Raw genomic sequence first — 8995 nt, 5'->3', positions numbered from 1 at the left:
TACTTCTCATTGTTGCAACAGGTCCACCTGTATCCTTAAACAACTGGTTTTTCCCTATCTCCTCCTCAAGTTATACTGACATCAAATATAGTGAAAGCAGGGGTTATACTGTGGCGGAGGGACATACAAAGCAACAAAGAAATAATCTTATAAATGCTTTAGAAACACATGCATGAAAAAAAAACTAAAATACATATCTAAGGGTTCATTTTCCTGATATCACATTATCTGACCTTTTCCGCTTGACTCATACATATACTAGATATTGCAAATAAGGGAAACCATGGGACCTATGTTTCTTTGGGCCTGGCTTACAGGATGGAATAGGAGAAACCCTAGGTCTCCTTGGCTCAGGCCGAAATTTTTTGAATAGAGACCCGGAAACACAACAAATCAAAGAAAGGTTGGACAAATGGGATTGCATAAAGTTGCAGAGCTTCTGCAGGGCAAATGACATAGCTAGCAAGATCAATAGAAAGCCCACGGATTGGGAGAAGATCTTTACTAGCCATACAACGGACAAGGGCCTCATATCTAAAATATACTTGGAACTCAAAAAATTAAACCCCCAACAACAAATCCTCAAAGAAACAACTGCCCAATAAATAAGTGGGCAAAAGACTTAAAGAAACTTCTCTGAAGAAGAAAGAAGGATGGCCAATAGACACATGAAGAAATGTTCAACATCCCTAGCCATAAAAGAAATGCAAATCAAAACAACATTGAGATCACCTCACCCCAGTTAGAATGGCAAAAATCAAGAACTCTAACAACAGATGCTGGAGGGGATGTGGACAGAAAGGAACCTTACTTCATTGTTGGTGGGAATGTAAACTTGTTCAGCCACTTTGGAAAGCAGTATGGAGGTTCCTCAAAAGACTTCACATAGAACTCCCCTATGACCCAGCAATCCCACTTTTGGGCATTTACCCAAATGTTTACAAACAAGACCACACTAAAGCTACCAGCACAACAATGTTTATTGCAGCATTATTTACCATAGCTAAGATATGGAACCAACCCAGATGCCCCTCAGTAGATGAATGGATCAAGAAAATGTGGTATATATACACAATGGAATTCTATGCCTCCATCAGAAAGAATGACATCGCCCCATTTGTTAGGAAATAAGAGACACTCTTAACCAAGCCAATGTTCCTAGTTACTCAGGAGGCTGAGATCTAAGGATTACAATAGGAAAACCCATGAGACTCTTCAATTAACCAACAAAAAGCAGGAAGTGAAGGTATGGCTCGTGGTTGAGTACTGTACTAGCCTGGAATGAAAAACCTGAGGGACAATGCTCAGGTCCTGAGTTCAAGCCCCAGTGTCAACACACACACACACACACACACACACACACACACACACACACACACACACACACACACACACACACACACACACACACACACACACACACACACACACACCGACAACTACAAAAAAATACCCTGAACTTTGGAAGTAATTTAAGAAAAAAAAGAAATCTTGGACCAGCACATACCTGGCATGGGTACAGATATAAGCAAGTGGGTAATGACTAACCATGTTGGAGGACAATGGTTAAGGGAGTGGGCAGTCTCCAGGAACAGATGGGCTGCCTGCAAATAGGTGACCTCATTAACAAGCACAGCATTTCACTTGATTGCTGATGGGATGCATGGGACTGATGGGAGAAGGTTACAAGCACACAGACTCCAGGTCAACATGTGCAATGGGATCTCTGGAACACATTTCAGCTTCCTATGACAGAAAAAGCTCGAGCTGAGCTGAACAGACATTCTCAGGAACCCGTGGGTACCTGGACTTCATTCGGCATGCTTAAACTTTTTTGATCTCAGAACTGCTTTGTACTCTCAGAAATTACTGAGAAGCCTGGAGAGACTCTGTTTATAAAGAGCATTTCTGTCAATACTTGATATGTCTAAAATTAAATCTGAGATTTGCTACCATATTAATTTATTTGAAATAATATCTTCTGGTGAATATCTGTCTCCACAGAGGGTTTTCCTCTCCTGCCTTCTGACTGCTGCGATGTGTTATTTTGGCTAAAGTATATGAAAATGAAAATAATGTATCCTCACTAGATTTGTAGCTGTAGTAGGGAAAAGCACTTTAGACACTCCCTTCTAATAATTATGAGTATCATTTGACACCACAGCAAAGGTTGAAAGTGGTAGTTTCTTAAAGGTTAGCTGTGTAAGAAATAATTATTGGTGCTCCATTTTCAAAGCTAGGTATCTCACCTGACCCTGAGTTCACAATGGCAACCTCAGCAAACAAGATGCTAGAAGGGATCAACTATCAGCAGAAAGAGTAAGCCAAGATGAAAAGAGAAAGTAAGTAAAAACTGTAAGTGCCAGAAAGCATATATACCAAAAGCCTTCCTGCCACAAAAGAACAAAGGAGATGGAGACAACTAAAACCAAACTTTCTACCAATCCTAAGAGGTGTATGTGTGTTAATATTACCCAATAGAACTGAGACTTTTCCCACTAAGGAGTAATAAATTGCTTGTGGTAACCTCTGTGGGTGTTTCTGTCCACCAGACATTCAGTCTTACAAGACTACCATGAATGGGGAGTCATGCTTTTGTTGTACCTCACATCTCCAAGTCTGTTCTTTTGAGTGCAGGAGGGTGAGTGTGTTTTTCATAGTTGCTATGAGAAATCTCAAATTTTATCAATAACATTTCATACATCATATTAAAATTCCTCTATTCTATATCACATCTTAAAGAGACCTTTTAACCATCCATAATGTGCTAACACTGCTTAGTATTATTATGAAAATAGTTTCCTTTTGCAGACTCCCAGACATCCGCAGATCCCTGCAGGGCACTACGGAACTTTCTTCACGGGCCACTGCCCTAGATAACTTTGTCAAGTTTAAGGTCTAGAATTCTACAGAAGAGCCATCAACACGTCTGACACAATCATTCACATTGCAGTAAAGACAGAGCTTATCTCAGGCATATTGTAAAGAAGAAAAACTCCCTCAAACTCACTCAAAGAAGCAAACTAAGGTTTGCTCCAGGCAAAAATTCAGGTGCTGGAAATATAGTCAGGCCATAGTTCTACTCCCTAGGCTAGAGTTACTCCATCTCATTTGAATATCAAAGGCTTCCCTTTCTGCCTAGCCTGTTCCATGCTCCTGATCCTTCTAAAGTATGAACCTTCCCAGTGATAGTAGCATCTCTGCTTCACCACATCTTTAGGGTAAAGGTGGCTTTGATTTGTCCATGAGCTAACTCCACTTCCAATTGTATGAGAGAGTCAGAATCAGCAACTACCTTTTCTCAGTTCTCAGACTGGCAATTCCAAACCTCAGAGAAGGAGTCAGATTAACTCAGCCTGATTCATAACTAGATCAGGATCAGCTCCTGATCCTAACATCTATGGCCAGGTATGCTGACTTCCCAGGTATAAATGTGGCCCTCAAACATGCCTCCTCTTTTAGGAATTGTTTATAAAATAAAAGATTAAAATGCAGGACCACAGCAACACCAAAAAAAGAAGACTGATGATGGGAAAAAATACCCAAGTGTTCAGTATGGTCATTTTGTATAATCTATTTAGTGATAGCAATAACACTAGTTGGAGTTTATTGAAGGCATATTATATGGCAGATAGGAAGCTAAGGGTTTGGAACAGATTTTTAAGGACTGTGTGCTTGGTGAATACCTGTAATCCAAGCTGCTTGAAAGGTAGAGGTAGGAATATCTCAGCTCCTGCCCAACTGGGCAAAAGCAACAACACCGCATCAGGAATGGAGGTGTGGTTCAAGTAGTAGAGTGCAAGCATGAGGCTTTGACTTCAATCTCTAATACCATGTGAGGGGGAAATGAAAAATAACCCTAAATCTTAGGCTGTAACTGTATTCCTCCCTTAAACTGTTTAGCTGTTAAGAGGAATATGCTGATACTGGGATTTCAATTAAAGGCCTTGTGTTCTTGCTTGTTTTGTTGTACTGAACACTGGTACTCTACCACTTGAGTTATAGCTCCACTTCTGGCTTTTTACTGGCTAAATAGAGTCTCTCAGATTTGTCTGATCAGGTTGGCACTGAACTTCAATCCTCAGATCTCAGCCTTCTGACCAGCTAGGATTATAGTTCTGAACCACTGGCACCCAGACATTTTCTTTAATCTTGGAGCATCTCAAGCTCCTCTCTGCTTCTCCACAGCTAGTGGCTTCCATGGAGAAGTGGGGGTACAAGTGACTAGGAAGTTGAGCAGAGTCTAGACTTCTTTCCTCGCCACTCAGAGGAGATGGTAAAGATGGGACACAGTACAAGGGGGAACATCTCTGCTTGCTGTGCAGCCTAGTATGCTGCGGGTAGATCAGAGCTCTGACATGGGGCCCAGATCTTCCCTTCCCTAATAGTCTGACCTTGAGCAAGTTTCTTAGACTGTGCCCTTTCCCCCTCACCCACAAAATGCAGGAACTTGGCCTTGTTCACAGGGCTGTTAGGGATTCCCACGAAGGGGCAACAGTAAGGCCTAATACACATATCTTCTGCAAGTCAGGCCGAGCTGACATATCATGGTAAAAGCAAGTGACTGTGGTATTCCAGCCACAGAAAGCATCAGAAGACCACACAAATGCTTTGCACTCATGCCCTCCTTCAACAGGGGAGGCAGAACCCTCCCTTTCTCTCTGGGACTTGATTATAGACTTCTTCCCAAAAGCATTGAATAGCACAGAGTCTATACAATCCCACATGTGAAGGGCTAGGTACATAGTTCAGTGGGAAAGGTTGTGCTGTATATGCACACAGACCTGGGTTCATCCCTACCCAACACTGCATTCCCTAAACACCATGTGTGTCTTTAAACATAAATGCTAATGAAATGCAAAATGTAGAACCTTTCTATTTCCTTTTGGATAGAGAAAGTCTACTGATATTCTCCTTGCTGCTATCCAGAGGGAGACAGAGCTGGTATAAGATTCCAAGATGAGCTATGATCCACCCCCATCCATTCCCTCACTCCAACAGCTGCTCTTGCCTTTTTTGCTCTGAGGATACTTTTGCCTGAACCCAGATCCTATCCAGCTCTTCCAGGATCAAGTTCCCACAAGCTTCTCAAAGCAGGTAGATGACCACAGGGGATCTGGCCAGTGGGCTTGTTGTAGGCAGCAGGTTTGTTTCTCTGTTTTTGTAGCATATGGCTGAGCAGCTGTCCATGTGGCTGATTCTGTCCATGTAACTTCAGAGCAGGTCCCCAGGTTATTGCTTTACCTTTATAAACATTCAGTTTCTGGCTCTTGTCCTATGTCTGGCCTGCAGAAAAGATTGTGACTAATCCATGACAACTTGTTCTCTGTCCAGTGGAAACCAAGACAACAAATGACATCCAGCTGTAGTATGCTTGACCCCTTAGCCTGGTGGGATTGAATGACAGCATCTTCTGAAAGGGAGGTGTCCAGCATTCTGTTCCATCCTAATTTTCTTTTCATCCATTTCTTGCTGGGATTCCTCTCACCAGCAAACCATGGATCCATGTACAAACAGATCCCCCTGCTTGTCTCCCACTGAGTATGCCTTTCAGAAACTCCCATCAGATCACATTTTTCAAATGCCTTTCCAAATTTCTTGTGTGTGTGTGTGTGTGTGCGCGTGCGTGGGCGCGCGCGTGCGCGTGTGCACCCGCAGTATCTGAGTGCTGTCCCTTAGGCTTTTTTTTTCTTTCTCAAGGCTGTGCTCTACAATTGAGTTACAGTTCCACTCCTAGCTTTTTGATGGTTAATTGGAGAAAACAGTCTCACAGTATTTCCTGCCCAGGCAAGCTTTGAACCTCAATCCTTAGATCTCAGCCTCCTAAATAACTAGGATTACAAGCATGAGCCACTTGGGTCCTTGTCAAATTTCTGATGCACTTTGGAAAAATTCTGGGCCATTTCTTTGGATGAGCAATATTCATCTATTCTACTTTTAATAAGGTGCTTTTAATAGTTCAGAATACTCTGAGATGTGCAATAAGTTACAAAATTAATGCAGAGTTTTCATAGCTATCCAGCTTCCTCTTATTAATATTTTACATTGGATGGCATTCCTGTCACAATTAATGATCCAATATCAATGGCCCTAATCAGAAATTTGAAGTTCAAAAGGCTTAAAAATTTCAAACATTCTGACTTTCAAACTTCCTTATTTTCGTATATAAAGAGGGTTGAGGTTCATCTCCAGGTATATTTCCTGCCTCAGTATTATGGCCCAAGTAGAAAGTTTCATAACTATGAAACTTCTTTTTTTACATAATATTATTTAAAATATTGCATAAAATTACACTCAGTGTCTGTGCATCAGAGTATTTGAAACTAAAAAAAATTCACGTTTAGACTTGGTTTTCATTCTCACTATATTTCATTATGTATATGCAAATACTCCCAGATCTGAAATCTAAAACACTTCTGGTTGATGGAGGTTATTTTAGAGATAGATTTTTGGACTTTTCTGTCTAGGCTGGCTTTGAACAGCAATCCTCTAGATCTTAGTCTCCTGAATAGCCAGGGTTGCAGATGTGAGCCACTAGCATCTGGTGATCTCTTTGTTTTTGAGGAGGATTATTCAGGTGTTTTGTAGAAACTCTCTCTGGTGTTCCCAGTTTGTTTCTAGCAATCATATTGGGACTACAGGTTTGAAGAGGAAGATCACAAAAATAAAGTTCTAATCAGTTCATTCTGAACGTATGTGTCACCAAGCTGATACCATCACATTATGGCAGTGACCTGGTGTAGCTGGATGAAGGGTTGCCCGCAATATTTTCTTCTGTAGAGTGACTCTGCCATCTCTACTCTTTCCATGCTGTAGTGTTGGGGGGGAAAAAATCACTAAGCACAGCCCACCCTTAAGAAGACAAGTTATGTTCCATCTCTTGAGAGCTTTCTACATAATTTTTTTGAATTCTGCCCAAGAGTTTTTTCTATTCTCCTTTATTTAGTTATTCAGACTTCTTAACATTTATATGAACATGGATACATGGTTACTATTTTATACTCTGGGTTACAACCCAATATTAAATTATGTATTGTGTTGCTCAAATTGTTCTGGCTTTCACCATTTAGAGCTCTCTTTCTATTGGCTCTTGTGCTGTTTGAACATAACTCCATTATTTTGGTTATTGAGCTCTTAATTATTTTGTTTTATAAAGATGGTTTAGGTTTCTCTCCAGGTATATTCTCTGCTTCAGCTTCAGACTCATCATTTCTCCCAGGAGTGCTGGTTCCTGGCTCCTTTCATTGGCATGGTGCTTGGAGAAGTACAGAGCACTGTTAGTACCAGAGTATCATTAGTACTAAAGCACCATTAGTACCAGAGTATCCTAGTACTAAAGCACCATTAGTGTTAGTGCTGGTCCATCATTACTAATAGAGTATCATTAGTAATGGAACATTGTTACTAATGGGGCACTATTAATACTGAGTATTGCTGGTATTAGAGCATCATTATGGCTGGGTAGCATTAATACTGTAATATTGTTAGTTCTAGACCCTCTAAGTAGACAGAACTTGATATCTGTTAGTTCAGAGTGAGTATCTGTTTAACTCCATACACATACTTGGGACTTTTTTCCAAAATTACCTGTCTATATTTACATTAAACTTATGACCATAATAGTGTTCTGAACTAATTCACTAAAGCAACACATGGATCATTCCAGGCTACCCTTTTGTTTTATGTAACCACCCATTACAACTTTGGGAAACCTGGCTCCTACCATCTGCCATCTTATATTCACTCTTTTAATCCAGGGATGTATATGGTTGAGTTGTTTTACTGTGTAAGAAATGACTTTATTGACTAGAATATAATCCTTTCACACAGTTTCTTTTGTCATAAATCTTACAAACATCAATCATTTCTAAGGTACTTAGGCTAGCCCTCCTTCCTCTGTCAGTGAAATCCTCTCCTACCTCTAGTACAGCTACATCCTCCTGGATCCACAGGTTGGATTAAATCCTGGGATTTCCTACACTTCTAAATAAAGTATGTGTGGGTGCACACATGTGTGTGCACATGCACATACAAGTCCTGGTGCCTGGGCACTGTGCCTGAGCTTTTTATGCTCACAGCTCTACCACTTGAGCCACAGATCCATTTCCAGCTTTTTTGGTGTTTAATTGGAGACAAGAGTCTCACAGACTCTCCTGCCAGCACTGGTTTCAATCTGTGATCCTCAAATCTCAGACTTCTGAGTAGCTAGCATTACAAGTGTGAGCCACCAACCAACATCAGGCAATAAATGAATTTTTTAAACCCTGAATTCATTGTTGTAAGGAAACTGTCACAAGAAACAGACGTGCCACCCACCACTTAAGAGGCTAGTGGATTCTTGTCACAAAGACCAGCAACCTCAAACGCAGCTAGAACAAAGCTTATATAAGCCATGACCACTTAAGGTGTGTGGAATTAATTCTAATAAAACTGTTATACATAAATAAGCAAAGCAAACCAGATGAGGACACTTAAACCTAATAGAAGTGTTAAATAAAACCAAACCATCTAGGGAAATCTAGGGAATAAGGGGAAATCAAGGGCCAATTATCTGTGGGAAGCATAGATCTAGTCTCCCAGTCTCCTTACTTCAACATGAAAGTTTACTCTCTGTGTTGTAAGATTCCATGTGTTTTAATAAAAACATTTGAGTTGTATCTCTACCACTACAGTATTATATGAAACAGTTTCACAGCTCTGGAGAAATTCCTGTGACTTCTCTATTCACTCTCTTCCATCCCAAGGCCCTGCAGGACACTAATCTAGTTTGCTTTCTAAATGGCACATAAATCTACTTCTCTGGTTTGGAAATTATGGGTAAGCTCATAATAATACGCATGTTCATGTAAATGGACTTATGTGGACATATTTTGGTAAATATCTCACAATGCAAAATTGTTGGGTTGTATGGGGAGAGCAGTTCTAGCTTTGTAGAAACAATGACTGTCTTTCAACGTGATTTTGCATTACCACCAGCAAGACAAGAGTCTCTGTT

The 8995-nt window shown here is 40.6% G+C and overlaps 1 long non-coding RNA gene across 2 annotated transcripts in view; it reads left to right on the top strand.

The window, feature by feature from the left end:
- Positions 1-2394, top strand: part of LOC138804181 (uncharacterized) — a 9449-nt gene extending 7055 nt beyond the window's left edge. The window contains exon 3 of one of the 2 annotated variants that reach the window (XR_011365197.1): positions 2237-2394. This is a non-coding gene — a long non-coding RNA (uncharacterized lncRNA). The remainder of the gene's footprint in view (positions 1-2236) is intronic. The other variant, XR_011365196.1, reaches the window with a different exon arrangement.
- The last annotated feature ends 6601 nt before the right edge of the window (positions 2395-8995 follow it).

Source organism: Dipodomys merriami, unplaced genomic scaffold, assembly GCF_024711535.1.
Source record: "Dipodomys merriami isolate MVZ:Mamm:240054 unplaced genomic scaffold, mDipMer1.0.p SCAF_36, whole genome shotgun sequence".
In the NCBI taxonomy this organism is placed as follows: domain Eukaryota; kingdom Metazoa; phylum Chordata; class Mammalia; order Rodentia; family Heteromyidae; genus Dipodomys; species Dipodomys merriami.
This window is presented reverse-complemented; position numbering and strand designations above follow the sequence as displayed.